We start from the raw sequence: 20,413 nt of genomic DNA, 5'->3' as shown, positions 1-20,413 counted from the left end.
GCCCGGGCATGATCACGGCAGGCGCAGATTTGGCAGCGAGGAGCAGGCTTCATTTGCAAACATTTCCCTCCCTCTTTTTTCAGGGTTCACGTGGGAACGGGGGGTGCGCTTAGGTTAACACAACAGAAACAGAAACAAGGAGCTGCGCTCCAAGACGGACCGGGGGAGGAGGAGGTAGGGGGGTGGATTAAACAAACGTTGGACTTGTGCGTCGGAGCTGAACAGGGGGAAATTACTTCAGGGGAGGAGATTACAGCTCCGGGGAGCGCTGTGACCTGGTCTCCGAGCTACTGGGGCGAGACGGGACAAAACACACCAATTTATACGTGTTGCGGACGAAGAGGGACAGCGGGAATTAAACAATAGGAACAGCCCGGGTCACCTGACTCCCACTAGGGGGCGACCAGGGGTCACCTTCTCATCTCACAGGCACTTTTTCCTTTGTCTTTGCATTTTGTTTAACATCGTAACTTTTGAAAAAAGACAGCACATTTAAATAGCATATACTGTATATCGTCAAATGTGTTTGCCAGCAGTCATCTCTCAGTGGTCGGTGGTCATCCTACCATTCTCCTGCCTGTTTCCCATCCCAGTCTGTTTCTCCCTTCTCTTCGGACTGCCATATAGCTCAACCAGTGTGTGGTTTGAGGCTGGTGAGGAACCAGACTTACCTGTTTTGTTTATTGGTTTTCTGTTTTCTTTAGTGTTTTGTTATTAGTTCTTTATTTCCCAGTTAAGCTTGCTCCTTGTTTTAATTATATTCTGTGTATTCCGTGTTTATTTTCTTAGCGTTGTATTCCCAGTGTGTGATTAATGCTTCTTAGTTTCAGTATTTGTAGAGTTCCTAGTCCTGTATTCATTAAGTGTAAGTTATCTCACCCTTGCTATTGGTTAATTGTCTCACATGCTACACCTGCTCCCTCGTTAGACCGGTTGTCTGTTTGTATTTAAGTGTCTGTTTCTACCCTGTTATTTGGTGTTGCCATTTCCCTTGTTACTGTGTATTGGTGCTCTGCATGGTTTTTCTAGTTCCTGCTCCCTTTGTTGCCTGGTTTCCCTGGCATTTTTATTCATGGTTTCTTGTTATTTTTCCTATTTAGTTCTGACTCCTTGTGGTCCCTGTGTTCTTGTGGTTTTCCCTTTGTTGTTTTTGTGCATTAATAAGTCCGTCTTTGTCTTGGAGCTGCCCAGTGGATCGTCACTCTCATTTCTTTGTCCTCACTGTGCCACGCCATGACATTTCTGTTAAGCATGTTGAAGAACGTGACCCCAAATTTCAGAACCTGCCATGCAATATTTTCCCTGAATTTCCTTGTATTGTTATAGCCTATTGCTGTCTATTATTAATTTTACTGTTTATTAATGTGCAAATGTCTTTTTACTGGGGGGGGGGAAACGTTTTTACTGATATGGTAAACATGCAATTTCTTTCAGTACTCAAGCTGCATGCTATGGGGGGGCAGAGAGCTTTTGCTCTGCTCCCCCCCACCTGTGGCACTCCCTCCCAGATCACTTGCAGTCTCATCCTGTTTTTAAATCTTCTCACTAAGGCCTTCTGATTTTTTCCCCGGTGTGTTTTATATGTATGTTCTGCCTTTTCTTTTTTATCAACGATCTTATCTATTATTTTATCTTTATGTCAGCACTTTGAGATTTTGTTCTAATGAGAAGTACTTAATTTATTTTTGTTTGTATGTTTATTAAACTTTTAATATTGGGATTTCCCCATAGCATCTCCTATGTCAGGCACAGGCTAAAGCATTTATTGTTTTGCTGCTATTATTTTATTAAAGTATCAATATAAACATTAACTGGGAATGGATATCTACTGGTAAGTCACTGATGGATTTCGTCCTTCAGTTCCTGCTGATATAGTGGCACAGCGTTTGGCATCGTTGCCTTACACTAACCCTGCTACGGTGATGTATATGGCTGTGTGTGTGTGGAACTTGCATGTTCTCCCATCATGGGAAATAAATAAATATTAAATATAGTGCGTGGACAATACCCACCCAGGGATGACCTCCCATCAGCATGTTCCATGCTGTGTGCCCAGTTCATCTTGGGATGGGCTCCAGATTCATTACAGTCCCGAGCTGGATAAACAGATATGGAAGATGGATTAAGACAATGTTAACTCCAAATAAAACCTGAGAAGGTAATCAGATTTGTAACTAAAGAAGAATATTCTATTAAGATGCAAAAATTGTGAATTACAATTATATTACAGATACAGTACGTACTGTATTACAGGCACAGTATAGGTGTGGTACAGCTGTTAGCCGTGTTGCTTCACACCGGTGGGATCAGGGTTTGAGTCACTGCTGCGGATCTACAGAGTTTACGTGCCCTCCCATGTTGTCATGAGGTTCTCCAATTCTCTGTACCTTCATGACTCTGCACAAGACAAGCAGGCATAGAAAATAGAGGGATCGGTTTGTGCTGACCTTAAACCTTGGGATCTCTTGAATCCTGAAAGAATTAATGTACCTGTGTCTCCTTAGAATGGCGAACATTTAAAGAAAACAAACCGATGACATAAAACAGGAAAGGCCTATAATTTAAGTGTACAAGGGACAGATTATATAATTGTTTTCGCTTAGTTATTGCATTGCCCCTACTGAGAGTAATCATTGTTTACATGACTATGGTAATTAGGCATTTCCTTCTCCTACAAATCAACCCCACGAGTCAGGAAGCTGATTGGGACCATTGTCTGTTATATCTAATGCCATACTGGAGATTCGGAGGGTTTGTTCATTTTCTGTACTTTGAATTATCCAATCATGGAAGCAGCTTGAAGGAGTCGTCGGCTGGCAGTTTTGCAAGGGGCCACGATTGTAAAACAGCCACTTAGTTACTCATATCCACAGTTATCCTGCGGCGTTCTCATCTCATTGCCGTTATCTCGTATGTGTTTTAGATTTTTTTGTCCCCTAAGGCAGCCGTTACTCCTGGTCCTCCCAGCATTTTTGCAAGAAACATCTATAGATCCACATCCTTTTCACACCATCCCAACTGTCAAAAGGCATTGTCCACAGTAAACATGATTGCAAACAAGTGTCATTTCTACTGGAAAGTTGATTAAATCTAGTCAGAAATGTGTCTTTCCTGGCAGGACTCCTGCTCTTTGAGGGTCACGTCACAACTGTCAGGCCGGATTTCAATTTGTACAAATAACAGGCAGATCTTCTGGATCCCGCACAGTCAAATGAGCCCAACAGGTGTGAGAATTCCCTTCTTTAGCCTACGAATTTTATCGTTATCCTCCTGCTGAGACAAGTAGCCATTGAGGAACGGGAGGGCCTGGAATACTTATTACTTCCGAGCTCTGAGAAAATCGATCAGGTTTTCGAATCACAGTCGGCTTCTCAGCAGGATGATATAGCGTGTTACAGATATAGATATTACATACAGCACTTCCAAAGTGGCAATTAAAGATTGTATCACAAGCCGTTTATCTTTCCTTTTGTGCATATATTAAACTCATTTCCTATGTTGCTTTTCTTTGAAAAAGAATCACTTGGCTGCCCATTTTCAGTAAGCACTTTTCTGGTTAGGGTCCTCTTGATTGAAAACTAGTTTCTGTAAGCCTGGATGGATCATTACTGTGAAAAGTCTGGAAAGTCTGACCAGGAAGAAGCCCATGGGATGAAGCTGGGATGAGCTGGAAGAAGCCCTTTGGAGCACAGGAAGCCAGGATGACTTGGAGGAAGCCCATGGGGGCAGAGGAAGCTGGGATGAGCTGGAAGAAGCCCATGGGAGCCGTGGAAGCTGGGATGAGCTGGAAGAAGCCCATTGGAGCACAGGAAGCTGGGATGAGCTGGAAGAAGCCCATTGGAGCAGAGGAAGCTGGGATGAGCTGGAAGAAGCCCATTGGAGCACAGGAAGCCAGGATGACTTGGAGGAAGCCCACGGGAGCCGCGGAAGCTGGGATGAGCTGGAAGAAGCCCATTGGAGCAGAGGAAGCTGGGATGAGCTGTAAGAAGCCCATTGGAGCACAGGAAGCCAGAATGACTTGGAGGAAGCCCATGGGAGCAGAGGAAGCTGGGATGAGCTGGAAGAAGCCCATTCGAGCAGAGGAAGCTGGGATGAGCTGGAAGAAGCCCATTGGAGCACAGGAAGCCAGGATGACTTGGAGGAAGCCCACGGGAGCCGCGGAAGCTGGGATGAGCTGGAAGAAGCCCATGGGAGCAGAGGAATTGTGCAGAAAAAAAACAATGATTCGTCTGACAGAAAGACATTCAGCCATTGTAAAGTATCCCATCTCCATGTGTAATTATTCATCCACATATTTATTCATTATTTGTTTATCAGCTGTCTCTTGGTTCCCTTTTTCATTTTAACAAACGAGACCCGGGCGTTTTACGGACGCGCCTCCATTAGCACTCCCCTTTGACAACCTGAACATCACGCGTCACCCAGGACCCCCTCTGACTGTAATCTGAAAATGACTCCCCTCCCTATGCATAACACCACCCCGGTCTTAAAACCGAGATTTAAAACCCATTTGCTAGCCCTGCTCCTTTTTATGTATTGTACTGTATGCACCTTTTATTTATGCTGCCATTATTTATCTGCTGTTGCAGCTTTGCGGCCCTTTACCACAGCTCTCGCGTCCATATTTCAGCGCTGAGAGACCATTATGCATACAGGGGTAAGTCATTATTGTCTTCAACAGCCGTGCATGCATAAGCCACCCATTTCAGGCTTCTGCTTCTGTTCTGCCAGCAGGGGGCATAGTAGTTGAAGGACATGGACAAGGGCGTAGCTTTGGGTATGGTAGGGTTATGGACGGTAGGGTTACATCCCTATCGATATTGTGAGAGTATCATGTTTGTTTAGGGTTCCTCGGGGTTCGGGGTTGATTTGGTCTGTACCAGTGCTGAAGCCAAGCCCATGTAGGGTGACATTTTGAGCTACGACAGGGTTTGTAAACTACCATTTCAACCATTTCAATTAAAAGGACCTGGATTTCATTTTAGCCCTGAGTTCTTGCTGTGTGCTGATTGGTCAGTCTCCTATAATCATGCATGTGTCACTAATGTTAATGTGAAACAGCTGGATGAGTCTTTCAATCAAGGAAACTAACCAGTAAAAGTACAAGACGAACCAAAGAATTTATCCAAACACAGGAGCCTTTCAGTGTTAAAGTAGTTGGTAAAACCTGAAGTAGCTTAAAGTGTCCCTGCTGACATGGATTAGGTGGTCTTCCTAAACCCATGGTTTTCGGTATGAATTGCAGTATGAACTGTATCCCCCTGAATTACTCCAGGAACATACTGTAATCCCAAATCAGAAATAGCTGAGATATGAGTCAAATCAAAATTAAAAGTGAAATGAGTGATTTGTAAATGATCTTTGACCTGTATTACATTGAAAACAATACAACAGCACATTATTTGATGTTTCACCTCATGAATTTTATTGTTTTTCCCAAAATAAACATTTAAATGTTGAGTCTTGTAACATATTTCAAACAAAGTCAGAACAGTAAAGCATTTATCACTTTGTAACGTTGTGGTTCCTTTTGACAACATCTTTAGAGACTGAAGACATTTCATTTCATGTGTAATTTCATGTGTAATTTCCTGTGTAATTTCCTGTGTAATTTCCTGCAACAACTCTTACGGTGTACAACAAGTGATTGATGTCACATTTTGTGTTTCAAAATGCACCAAACATTCTCTGTTTGGGACAGATCAGGACTGCTGGCAGGCCAGTCCAGCTCCCACACCCTCTTCCTCTGCAGCCGTGCCTTTGGAATATGTGCAGAATCTGGATTTGCATTGTCTTGTTGAAATATGCATAGGCGTGGAAAAGATGTCGTGTTGAAAGCAGTAGCTGCTCCAAAATCTCTACGCACTTTTCAGCATTTTGGCCTTTTGACTTTGCTGCTGGTAACAGTCTGGATGGTCCTTTTCTTCTTTGGTCTGGAGCACAAGGTGTTCATTTCTTCCAAAAGGGACTTAATTATTGATTAGTCTGACTACATGCCTCCGAGCCCAGAGAAAAGGATGGTGCTTCTGGATGCAGGAAAAAGGCTTCCTTTTGGCACAGTGAAGTTTTAAATGGCAGTTGTGGAGGTAAGTGCATATTTTAAAGCTTGACAAAGGTTTGCCAAAGTAATTTTGAGCCAATGTGGCTATATTGATTACATGTGTAACTAATTTTTATTATTATTGTTATTTTTTGTTACTGAGTATTAAGTGTTATTTCCTAATTAAATTTTCTTCAAACAATCAAAAATATAGAAAATGGTTATTATTCCCTACAAACTTTGCTTTTGTGACCGGCACAGTGATATTTAAAAAAAATACCTATTTTCCAGAACATTCCAAAAAGTGCTGGGTAAACTTGGCGTCACTTCTAGACTTTCAAGAACTTTGTAGAATTTTCTAGAACTTTCCAGTAATATGAACTGTAGTATAAATACGGGGGACCTTAAACCCAACCGTTCAGTTTAGTTCCAGCTGCCAAAGTGGATACATATCTACATTTTTCTGAGATGGCATCAAGAGGCTGCAAGTGTCCAGCAGACACCTTTTTGCTATGTCTGTGGCCAATTTATCAAGACAAGAGCAAAAAAGGATTCTGCGGAAGCATCTGCCAAGATGTGTGAGGTGTGAGTCATATATCTCGGAAAACTATTCTCTTCTACACCTTTTCTGGTCATCTTTGTATAACTTTAGTATAAATACATGATTTTGATTCATATGTTGTTTTTTGGATGAAAAGTCATACACGTGTCCATTTTCTCATTGGAACTACCTAGGAACAAAAATTGTGTTATACAGTGTTATAGATGAATGATGGCTCTTGATGCAGTGCTATCTGAGGGATTAGAGATCAGTTATTCATCTTAGGCTTGTGTCCTTGACTTTTACGCACTGAAACTCCTCCAGGTTCCTTGAATCTTTTAATTATGTTATGCACCATAGATGGTGCAGATCCCTTCCTATCTTTCTTTAAGGAACATTGGGCCTCATTTATTTTTTCCTACATTTGATCTTGAGAAAGGTCTTTAAAAGTTCCTAAGAAAAGTCTATGTTACATTCATGGCAGGTTCCTAAACCATAGAATTGTCCGCAAATGTGTTCTCATAATGATGAATCCCATTGTCCTTGTAAATTGAGATTGTGTGCCAGTTGTTCCTAATTAGCATAAGTAAACAGCCCACCAATCCCCATAAAAGGCCATGTATGTACCCATGTGCTCTGGACCGAAGAAGAAAAGGACCATCCAGACTATTTCTAGCAACAAAGTGTATTGCATGGGTATTGCATGTGTGCCCCCCCTGCCACCACCGGGGCGAAATTTGGTCCTCTAGACGCCACTGTGTATTATGAGGATGACGAAGGAGATTATACTTTGGATTTAAATACAGGAAAATGTAGTAATAAGTCAGAAATTGTAATCTGGATGTATAAAAGTGAAGAGACTGTAAGATGGTTTTCCTAGGAAGGTTGATCTTAATTCTGAAACTCAGCTAGTCATGAAGTACCACTGGGGGACTACAGGGGGCAGAGCGGCTGAGCAGGGCCAAGTCAATGTTTAGGCTCCTTTGTCCCATCTTTACCACATCATTGGTAGTGCAAGCATATATGTCAAAGGCAACTAGTGGTAAAAATGTACACCTAGCCTGAAAATCACCGGTAAAAGTACCTTAACCTAGTCATTCAACCTGAGCTGACCATTCGACGTTATTGAATTGTCTGGCTTTAAAAATGATGATATCTTTTTAGTTTCAGCTAAGAAATATAACATAAACTTAATTAAGGTTAGGTGTTACATTTATAATAAAATAGCGATATTAATATTAGGTGGGTGTGACTTAAAATTTGATGGTTAAAGTACTATTAACCTTGGTGTTCGACCTGAACAGAGCATTAGATATTATTCAAGTATTTGGCTTTATAAATGATCCCTTTACTCTTGGCTAAGAAATATAACATAAACGTAATTAATATTAGGTGTTGCTATTATAATACCAGTAATATTAATTATATTAATATTAGGTGGGCGTGGCCAAAGCTTGCATCTTTTCCTTTGTCATGGTCGGCCATTTTATATTCTTCTCCCTAACTGCGCTTAGTTTAAGTGACACAGTGACATCCATCTCTCACTCTCTCCCTCCGCTTCCCTGCTGGGAAAGTGAAAAAATAAATCCTGATTTCCCCTAGCTGCTTGGTGAATAAATGCTGTATTGTTAGTGGCTGGGGAGACTCGTGGGTGGTGAGGTGGGGGAGGGGGGGGGCATCTCAGATCATGGAGCACATTCACAGGAAGACGGTGTTTTTGTAGTGCTCCCGACTCACACTGAGTCATGCCTCATGAAAAGAGCTCCGAGGCATGCTGTCTGCGGGAAGCTTCAGGGAATCAGCCATCTCGTACCGCTTCCTGGTGACAGAAACCAGGAATGCCACCCCCAACCCACGCTGGATGCCCGGGGGGCCTTTGGTCATCTCCTGCTGACCAGCAGAGCTGGATCTGGGGTGACTAGATGGAACCGAAAAGGGGAAAAAAAAGTCTATTTCAAACAAGACATCTGACATAAGATGCCTAATGATCCCGACTTTTGCCGGCAGAAGTTTTCACTTCTGTGACAAATATTGTTGCTGTGATTAATATACTGTTTTTTTATTTCCTGTATATAACCGAGAAATCCGCCTTTGGGCTTTTCATTTCATGTGACTCTGTGTCTGGGCGTCATTCTGCAAACACATGTTCAACCACTTCGTCAGAAGTGTCTGAATAATTAATAGGATCCTGTGCGCTACGGCAACGGGAAAGAATGGGAGACCGTGAGCAGCCAATTACTTAAGAAGAAAGGCCTGCCTTCTCTGGCTCATGCTGTAAATTTGCAGGACTTCTGCTTGCCCGCACTGCCGATGAATTTTGATTACACCCAAGGCAGGCGAGTATTAAGTTTGCAATCTCATTTCCAAGTGACAGCAGATCACAACACAAAAGAATCTTAGTTGAGTGTTCAGATGTTAATTCGTTTTGTGAAGAAACAAAAAATAAATAAATAAACAATAGAACACTTGTTTATGTTTTTATTTATTTAGCAGGTGCTTGTATTCAAAGGGAGGCACGTTGTTTTTTGTTTCTGGAACAATTGGGTTTAAGGATGTTGCCTTATTGGTTAAGGCTCCAATGGTCCAATCATTGTGCTAACCATGGGAATGGAACCAGTAACCTTCTGATCATGGGCCCAGAGACCTAACCTGTTGAGCACACACTACCCCTGATACAAATTCCAACATCATATTGGAAAACTCATTTGATTCTACAGGGGTTCAAATCGAAGAATTTCTACATGCAAAACAGACCTGATAACCACTGTACTACAGAACCAGCTAGCAACTGGACGAATAATTCCTTTATTATTGTCCAGGAAGAATCAATAGAAGCTTTGAAACATCTATCAATTGCATTTATTAACATTTATTTATTTAGAAAACGCTTTTGTCCAAAGCGACATACAAGTGAGGCAAATAGCATATTACAAACATACAATTATCAAGGAGTCAATTAGGTGATCAAGTGCGGCTAGTCTGAGCTTCCAGTGACTGTCCAGTTATTAGTGTAAGGAGTGTTACTGCTGGCTCACTTTCAGCTGCAGTATAAAAAGGGGTCAGGGTCCCAGCACTGCTGGTTTTCCAGCCTTCCTTTACCTGTCAGTCAGGTGTGAAGCCTCTGACCAATCAGAATCAGTAATTATTAAACACCCATACCAGTGTGCCACAAAATTGCGACCAGTACAACCTACTGGCCTTGTACTGCCACCACAAGGCCAGAGAGGGTATGGGGGCTTGTCACAGTAGTAACACAGCGAGGGGTATACAAGAGCTGTACAGTACCTCCAATCCATCCATCCATCCATCCACCTATCTCCCAACCACTAATCCATCCTGTCATAGGAAGTTCTAAAACGGCAAAGAACGAAGACCACCCAGACACTGACAGCAACAATGACGGAACATCCAAAAAACATTTTGCCTCCCCCATTATTCCGTCCACGTCCATGGTGTAGCCACGCCAGTGTCGATGAGGGCCTCGAGTCACGAATCGTAAGCTTACTGGGAAGGGAACCTCCCTCAAAGATTCGCTTCATCTCTGTCGACCCGCGTCTGACTGACCCGAGGTTCTTTCAGTAAAGGAACCTCACCGGGCACCATTTCTTTGAATAATTATAAATCTCCAACTGCTTTTCTGGAACAGACAAACAAAAACGGATCTTACTAGCTCCACAAGATTACAAAGAGACACGATACCACTAGGTATATTGAATAAAAAAATATATATATATATATATTAACAAAATAATGTGTTAATAAGGTCCACTATGATCCTGTACTCAATAAGCAGTTATGGATGACGAATAGACTCTCATGCCAGTCAAAGCTTCAAAGCGTAACCCTGTTTCTTCCTGCGGATAAGCAGTGGTCCCTTTCCTGCTGTTTTTTCCCACAGGTGGTATTTGTCGGACTGAAGATGGCAGGGCTTCAGAGAGCCCCCCCCTCCATACACAAGAAAAAACCTGACATTTACCGTGAACTCCAGGCGACCTTTACAGGAGCGCAGATCAAAACACCAAAAACTCAATCAATTTCAATCCATCCTCAGCCTTTATTTATCTGGAGGGGTCTTGTTCCGTTTTCAAAAAAAAGATACAGAGTACACAGTGCCGGCTGTGTCTCACTGCCGCCTGCCTCTGTTATCTCGTTTGTGCATATCACAAGTTACCCTGGTAAGGTGAGATTCTATCTGGCATAAAACTAGACACCTTTGGCGACATGAAGGCGCAGGGTTGACGTTAACTAACCGAAGGCCTCCGTGCTTGACAGTCACTAACTGGCACTTGGACAATGAAATTGATTGAGGACATTGTTTCATGATTAGCTGATTCGGCGGCGACACAGCATGTGTCAGGTGAATGTGCTGCACTCAGTTACATTGTGTTCAGTGGCTGTGACCTTTAAATTGGCATACATTAAAAAAGAGACACATTTAGTTTATGGTACACTTAGCCTGTCCCTGGCAACAAAACAAACAAAACAAATGCAAGCTTAATATAATGATAGTTATGTCTAATGACATTTATATTCTTTTTACAGTGATACAGTTAAAGGTGTAGGTGTTGTAGTGGCTCATTGGGTAGGAGGACGGTCCAGGTCTAGGTCTAGGTCCAGGTCCAGGTCCTCTGGTTTTTTGGTTCTCTTTCTGTGTTTGTGCGGGTTTCTCTCTGGTATTCCAGGTTCCTCCCACAGTCCACAGGCTTTAAAACAAACAGGTGTCCCTAAATTTGTCATTGTTGTTGTTAATGCCATGTGATGTCCCCTCTCTCATGCCCTGTGTGTGCTTGTTTGGTGGGTGTTTCTGTCTGCCTGTGATCGGAAGGTTGGCAGAATAGTCACATCTCCGCTGGGCCCTTGAGTAAGGTCCTTCACTCCCCCTCCCCCAAAAGAAATGCTCCAGGAGTGATGCATAAATAGCCTGGCCCTGTGCTCAGACGCCAAGCGTTCACTCTCAACAGTATATATGTATGTGTATGTCTCAAAGCAGAGCATGATGGGATATGCAGAAAAAAAACCTTCCTGTACCTTGTGCAAAACATCTCACATCACGGGCCCCAGTCTCAGTCTAACCCTCTATAGGATAAGCACTAAGAATAAATAGACGGACATAGTCTTTATTCTGTAATTTTAGTCTAAAACCTTCCTAATCACAGATATATTCGACAAACATCTATGCTATTTTTCCAGAACAGAATAATACCGAAACACAGGTTCCATCAGTCTAGATAAAGAAAACAAAATACTCCACAAGTGGAAACAAACAAACAGCAAAGAATTTCCATATTTGCATGAAATATTTTGAGCACTTGATATAGAAGCTAGGGTAACTGGATCTTGTTTTCCCCATGATGCAAGTTAATCAATGTGTAATACTGTCAGCATCCCTGTGGGTGGCGATACCCTGTCCGTTACTGGAAAAGGTAGTGATCTGTCTCCTAACAGCAGGGCAAACCTGCAGCATTACGTTAAATGGTCTGTCACTGCAAGCAGAAGAGGTAGTGTCACATCACGCTGCTGACTATCGTCTCATTAATGACTTAATTAGTGACGCATCTCATCGCTAACCAACCTTCATCACTGGCGGTTCCATAATGGAGCTTGGGAACAAATAAATAAATAAATGTACGCACACACGTGAAAATATATAAATAAATTTACAGAAGGCTCTTGTAATTTGTTCATTATCCCCCTGCGCACTAACTTCGGATGCAATAAATTCAGTTCGCAGGCATCAAACAATTTATCTTTACTTATTTATTTATTTGTTTTTCACAAATGGATAAGGTTGATGCAATAAAAATTTTCATTACCGAGAATAAATGAATTTCACGAGGCAGAAAATAATTTGACTGGATTGAAACTATGCACGGGATTAATAATCAGTTGGTGGACTTGGAAAACGTTGCGTAAACTTTTTGGCGCTCTCTGAACCACCAGCTACCGGTTAAAACTTGATTCACTTAACGTCAGAATAGATGCTGAGAAACTGACCTTAAACGTTTCATGTTACGGTCATGAGGTAGGGAATGATCAAAATTACAGGCTTCTAACAGATTATACCACTGATTTTTCGGCAAAACACATTTGGCCAAAGAGGGCTGGACGTGTCCAATCGGCAACATTGTAAGTTAGAGTTTTGCAGCAATAAAGTCACAGAGTAGTAAATGAGAGAAAGGACTGTGTTTGTGGTTCAGTCGCTGTATGTATGATGCTGTAGTCTCACACCTCCATGCTTGTGAGTTCAGATCCTGCTTCCCTCCCCCACAGTCCAAAGAAGTGGTGCCTCTAGATTGCCCATATTGTGTGTGTGGTCTGGCTTCCTGTCCAGGGTGCCTCCTCCCTTGTGCTTCCTGGGATGGCCTCCAGGTAGGTCTGCACTGGATTAGAGCGTATGGAAAATGGATGAATGCCCTGGCTGGCTTTTGCTGGCACATGTTACATTTCAGCAGGTCTTCTATTCAGCTTAGTGCCACTTCAGGCCTAACAAGTGTCAGCAACATACACACGCGCGCGCACACACACACACACACACACACACACACACACACATACACACGCGCGCGCGCACACACACACACACACACACACACACATACACGCGCGCGCGCACATACCCACATGCATATCTGAGCTCGTATTTGAAATAAAACAGAAACAAAAACAACGCTGTAAGGGGTTGATTGCAATCAGACCTAAATTGGAGATTAACAAGAAATGTAGATAAGATTAATATTGACCTCCAAGTGATTTTTATTATGTCTGATTCTCTCCCCCTGGTTCTCTGTCTCTCGCTCTCTCTCACACACACACTCCCCCTCTCATATAGTCTATCACTGTGATATATTATAATAAAATTCTGATTCCTGGATATTCAGTATGGCCCACAAGTAACCTAGACCTAAAAGCATTTTTAAATACTCTGTTAATGCCACAGTCAGATCATTAACGGCAATAAAAGGAATATTACATCCAGACAGTTGGCATATTGGGACATAAATTTTATTCTGAAGCAAAAGCTTTATATAATTGATTTAATACATTGGCTGAAAAAGGGCATAATTTACAGCAATGCGGCAGAAAATGGGGGCACATCTGTACCTTTGGTTGACTCTCAGGCGAAGGCGAGGGTCGATAAATCAGCATTTCCCCTTCTATATTTCATTAAATGTCACCGGAATGTAATGTAGCAGGTGACAGTAGTGTCCCCGCAGCGAGTCCACGAGGCTGCCCTGCAGCTACCAGCAATAATTAATATGCTCTCTTGAACTTATTTCATTATTAGCCAGAAGCTGGTTTTTAAAGGTCTGTGGTATTTATGTTTTATGTTTTAGTTTGTTTGTTTGTTTGTCGTCCCCCCCCCCCCAATAAAGATAAGTCACTCTGCTAGCGTGCTTCAGCGTGAATCACTGAGCGATGCAAGTAAACACATTGCCCGTGAGGTTAATGACACCTAATAACCTGTGGCTTCTTGTAAAAAAAATGCAAGGTAGGGGATGATTCAAATAAATAAAAAGTAGCAAATAAAATGATAAAATGCAGCGGTGTATCCGAGACGGCGTGTCAGGACCAGGAGGTGGCCCCGATAGCAGAGGATTTTTAGGATATTTCTGGGCACCGCTATGATCGTATTTACCAGGAGTTGCTTCACCTGTCACTCTCGGACAAATGGAGTGCAGCACATACGGGGAGGATTTATACGGAATGGAAGAGATTCGGACAGTTCTGCATCTGAAGCGATTCAGTGCTGCAAATCATCTGGGGGAAAAAATGATTTTCTTTTTTCCTTTGGTGCATGGAAATGTAACGTGACGATCATAAGAAACATTCTGTGGTGACATGTAGCACTACACAGAACAAACAGACATGCTCTGATCCTGGGAAGATATCCACAGCAGGGACCTCGGGAGTGATTTGGCGTCTTTGGGCAATTCAGTCACTAAGCATTCAGATCATAAGGTCATTGCAAATGAGGTACACAACGAAGGATTCAAATGTAACCATTTTATAAACATACACACGTAAACATACACAAGATGTACAACTGATAAACCGCTAATCAAACTCATATACAATATCACTTTGGTAGTAATTACACCCTAGTTGCCATCCAGTAACAAAAACAGTGAAATAAGAGAAAATCAAAAGTTTTCGGAAATGTCATACAACTGTACTTCTGAAAAGAAAAAAGAAAAAAATGTGTGGGAATGAGAACTTAATTCCTCTTTTGTCCAGTTATTCTCACAGTGCATTCGAATGAACGTTTCAGTCTCATGTGCCTTGCCTTCAGAGGCTGAATTCAATTAATCAGTCAATTAGCCCCAGGCTATTACCATTGTGAGTCATTTACCCCCCATCCCTAGCCTATAAGGTGGTCTTTGTGGTCTGGCTACAGCGCTGCCACCGCTCTCAATATCTCATTGGAAATCTTCATGAACAGTTCGCCACCCATTGAAATGCAAGCGTAACCCCAGGGTAATAAATGAAACTGTAAGTGTTATTTGTAAAGAACACTTTGAAATGGATCGGCGGTATTCAGACAAGAACCTTCAATCCGCTTCTGACGGCGCTGGAAATCATCGTTTACAATTAGCGAAGCCGTGTTCGGTATGCAAAAATGCAATTATGCATATGCTGTTGTGCTATTGGCCCACTTAAAAATGAATATAATAATAAATGATGCACATGACATCAGGTAGGGGACGTCAGCATCAGCTGTGAAGGATGCCCCTATGCTGAGCAATGTACTTGTGTTATTTCTCTACACATAGTTATTAATCCCACCAACACCCCGACTTCAATCTTAACGATAAAGTACTTTTTCTTTTCAATGGATTCCTCTGCACACCCTATAAACATTGACCATTCAGGGCGTGCGGATGCAGCGGACTCTGAAATGTACTTGTCTGTCCTCGCTATGTTCCAGGCGAGATTAAAACCTTAGTTGAATATTATATCTGATGGATGTATAAAAAAATAAGCTGGAGATATTCATGCAGTAATATGGAATAAAATGTACTCGTCTGGAGTAAAAATGAAAGTACGGTACAGTCCAGAAGTAATCATTGTTTTGTTTCTCATTCCTTCATTTGTATCTTTGTTTGCTTTGGCATCCATGGCTGGTCATATAATGACATTTTCCGCTGTTTACCGTTTCATCCCCAAATGCACTCGCACCTGCGCAGATCGTGCAGGTATCATGTAGCTACTGCAACCTCCTGTACCTGTACCTTCAGCCCCCCGGTGGTGGATTGGCTCCATCTGGTTTCTGGGTGACCTTTGCAACCCAGTTTGGCCCTGCTATACAAACAGCTGCTCCCTCACCTTTGACCCCAAGCACCAGCCCCCTGTCACAGCCTGGTGCATCTCACCTGCCTGGTCTGTGGCTTCCTGACAGCGGCTTACAGAATGACACGAGGGAATTGTTCATCTAGCCAATTAACAGCTCCTCGGTCATAGTGCAGAAAAACATCGACGGTCATTATTAGTGACCTCTCGAAAGGGCAAAAGAGCAAACTGTTTTTTTTTTCTGGAGAATCAAATAATGTTTTGCTAGATAGGTAGCTGTGTTAATCAAAGCAATATCAGAAAATCAAAAATACAAAAAAATGGAAGTTACATTTAGCACTGAGAAAACCAGCATGCAGATGCTTTTGCAGCCAGAATCAACTGCTTTACATACCTAAGGATTTGCTCAGACGCAGTTTTTATTTGCCGAAAGGTGAGTATTTCGATGTGGGCATCATATGCAAATGTATCATTTTGTCCTCTGGTGGATTATCCATGTATTTGTCACTACATTGTCCATCATGAAGAGAAACTTTCGGTGGACAAAACCCTGCAAGCCAATTCATAACAGGAATGGGGACTTTTTCAGCATTTTTTTTTAATGAGTCATTCCCTTCCAAAATGCAGGACTGGAACTTTATTTTGCATATGTTTCTGCCTGATGGTGGTAAAACTTAAAAACCTTGAAATATCTGTAAAAAAAATATCACAGCTTTTTTTGGTGGCAATTAGCACCATTTTTGAGCAATTATTTCAAATGGAGGAATTGGCACAACAAATCCGGAGGGTGGGTCAGACGCTTTCAGACCTGGAATTCTCTTGGTGGTGTTCCGTCGTCGCCATCGCCATTCCGTAATCGGCAGGGCTATCTTCAGTCATCGCCTCGGAGCATGGAAATAACTCAGTAACAAAATGACAGCTGCGACCTGCCAGCTATCCGCAACACCACGTGCCATTCCTCCAGACGTTTAATAACAAGATTCAGAATTTCATTCTGTTCTACAGCCCCATCCTTTTTAAGGTGTGTTTTTTGGAGGGGGGGGGGGGGGGGGGTTCAGTGTAAGGCACCAGTCTAGGTGCCCTTGTTGAGTTATGCCTCATGCCATTATCAGTGCAAACCAGCCCCATTCAGAAGGAAGATGAATGCGTTCAGCCCGGAGAAAGGCCAACGTCGGATCTGGCGTCGTGCGGATGTCATCTTCGCTTTTGTCCGGCTCTGCCTCCATTCGTCTGCCTCTGTCAGCATCAGACGGCTGATTCCTCTCCCGCCTTGTAATTCACCTCAGGCAAAGAAGCATCCGCGGCAGACGTCGCTGGATTGCGGGTAGGTCCCCCCCCCGCCCCCCCACTGCCCGCACCTCCATTTTGATCGTCTTGAAATGCTGCTCCCTTTGGCATACGCGTTAATGGAATCAAACATCAATCTGAGGGCGCGCGTGTGAGTATTTATGTCCTTTTCAGGGGAAATTTCCTTCCTTTTGTTCTATGATCAAAAGGCGAGGCATGTTCCCCCACCCAGGTGGCTTCACGTCATCTGCGATGCTGTATTAATGGGGGTTGGGGGACGACTCAGTTTTAGCCTAGGATTAGCGCCTGCCTCTAGCTTCTGTGGGACCTCTCACTCCCAAAGGAAATTGATAAATCGATACAATCTGACAAGTCAGCCCCCCTCCCCCATGATCTTTGCGGGGGGGGGGGGGGGCAAAGGGAGCTCGTCCTCCTTGGCCACATGCCTCGGGCCATTCCCGCCAAGGGTCGCTAATGTGCCTTTTGTAATAAACATTTCTGCTGCTGATGTCTGCAGGGCCTCCCGTCGCTTTACGAGCCTCAGGGTAATGGGTCGGGCGCTTCACTCCTTTCCGGCGGTGCAGACGTGCCCGCTTGTCATGCATGAGAAAGGACGACGGCTGAGTTTCTCCACCTCCGTCTGGAAACGACAGACCTCATGCCAGGGCTGCATACAGGGGCGGGGCCACAGGCCCTAGCTGACAGCTGATTGGCCCCCAGAGTGCCTCTTCCCCTGTCACTCAAAAAATATCATTGGCTTATGATAAAGTTAGCTCCCCTGTATAAATTATGCCCCGACTTATGCCTCTCACTTTAAAAAATCCTATAGTTGCTCCTTGCCTCATGCACTTGAAGATGAAGACTGCAGAATGAGGCTGGGGATCAATTATCCCAGGGTCGCATGTGTAACGGCAGCCATGGCACCTTGCAGATAACAGGGGCACTTGGGTAAATTGTAAATGGGAATTTGCTGCAGGAAACACATACTGTATCAGACCGCCATGTATAGATAAATTATATTCTGCACTATATTTAATCTTCGGTTGAACTCATAAATTCTTGCTGGTTTTAGCATGTTTGATTCCCCACAGTGTGGATTTACAGGCTATTAGCTTTTTCTCCAATGCTTGATGTAAATACAGTAATGACAGTCAGTGGATGACATTCCTTCGATGTGATACATCTTTACTGACCAGTTACTGCTAATGTATTGATCGAATTTATTTTTATTGTGATGTGACCAGAAGCATCGTTATAGTCCTTTGGTTTCTGGTGGATTATTGCCATTTCTCTTTATTCCCTCTGTCCTCCTAAATATTATAATTAACGGAAACAGGAAAGAAGGTCAGAGGTAAAAACTGTTAGCATAGCCGATGCTAAGGGCATACTTCTTTACAGTGTCTATGCATTCCTGGCTTCAGGTAGAAATGAAGTACGCAAAATATTTGTGTGTTCCGAAACACCCAACAGAAGCACATGACATTGAATTAAAAGTATTGGGATTCACAAGGATTCACGAGGATGCCTAAGGGTGCACGCCGCCCTCAAATTAGTGCCCCTTCAGATGGAAGCCAATCAGTCCATGACCATGACATGATTGCTGTGATTGTGCCACCTCACTAATTTCAGAGTGATTTTGTTCTGGACCCAGCTCTGGGTATTTATTAGGCTCGGAGATCAGATCAACCACCAAGTGCAGCCATTTTGGTTCTAACAGACTGGGGAAGTTTGAGTGTCGGGCCATAGCCTGCAATCTCTCTTGTTCTCTGCAACCAGGGGAAAAGAATGAAAGGAGACTGCATTGTGTCATTAATGTTACAGCAACCTGCAACACCTTCTGTAGCCAGATCCAGCAGGACCACTTCCTGCCTCACCAAAGTATGGAACATGTCCACAACTCCCTTCCTAATTAGCAGAGCTGGATATAAGGAGTCACTGAGTAATCACTTCTTCGTGGGGTGTTGAGCATGTTCTCTGCTGAACTGTGTACAGTTCTGCCTGTTGATTGTCGCGTCAGTGGTTTTCTGATTCCGGCCAGAGTTCTGACTTCATGGTGCATTGGATTATATGCAGGGGCTTGTATACAGGGGTGGAGCCACAGAAAGCTGAAAGCTGATTGGTCACCGGAGTGCCCCTTCCACTGTCACTCAACGATTTGAAACATATGATTGGCTAATGATAAGGTTGGCTCCTCTGTATGAATATGCCACCCACCTTAAAAAAAAACCTAGAATCGCCCCTTAGTACATGTTAGACCTGCTCTATATGTGGATGGTCAGATTATATTGTTCCTATTCATAATTAGCAATTGATTGCAGATGAGGAGAGAGGCTTGACCCCTGACCTTCTGCCCCTGTGTTTGAGACAATCACACCACCCCAACCCCATGACCCCTTTCTCACAAGGGGTTACCTTTAATGACTAAGCATGTGCATTCAAAAGGAAAAACAAATCTTCCATAGTTAATGGATAAAAAAGCTACAATTTCAGACACCGTGGGGTAAGGTAATTCTTGTCTTTGGAGATGTACTCCAAGATAAATAAATCAGTAGCACTTATTTTAACTGATCCTATTTAATGACTTATAAATGAGGCATCCTGCCAGGCCGGGGTGAATGCGTTGATAGCTATGCCACATTCCGGCATATTTACACTCTCATTTGAGACACGCAACTAGCAATTGAGAGAAGAGCTACAGGGAAAGCAGGTAACTGCAGACACTTCTGCCGGGGCTGACCCCGTGTAGGGGCATTGAAACCCTATAATCTGCAGTCGTTTAAGGATGCTCTGTCACCCATGGGGGGAGAGGGGGTGGGGGGTGGGGGTCAAACCAAATGCGACAGGAAAGTGGCAGAATTCCTCCACATTTCACCAATTACTTTGATTAGCTGAGATTGACCCTGAGCTTGACTGATTAGTCCCAGGGATGGTGCACAAGATCATTCTGCTTGGTCTCCTGATCTGGTGAGCAGACTGGTTGCTCTTCCATCTCACCCTTTCTACCACCACCCCTTCCTGCCCCGACTGGCCTCGCCAGAGCCCGTCTGTGGTGAGACGACACTCTCTGCTCACAGCTAGCTTCCTCCCATTCGTCTGGAACCCCAGTGATTATTTACACCCTGCTACAATTTAATTCGCTGTGCAATCGTTAAGGCCGCAAATTGCCATCTACATTATGTCGTAAGAGGAGCAGATGAGCTCTCCGTTGCCACTGTGATCATTTTGTTGGAAAAATCACAGCGTAGCCACTCCAGACA

This window comes from Paramormyrops kingsleyae, chromosome 18, assembly GCF_048594095.1.
Source record: "Paramormyrops kingsleyae isolate MSU_618 chromosome 18, PKINGS_0.4, whole genome shotgun sequence".
NCBI lineage: Eukaryota > Metazoa > Chordata > Actinopteri > Osteoglossiformes > Mormyridae > Paramormyrops > Paramormyrops kingsleyae.
The sequence above is the reverse complement of the archived record's forward strand: the minus strand, read 5'-3'. Positions refer to the sequence as shown.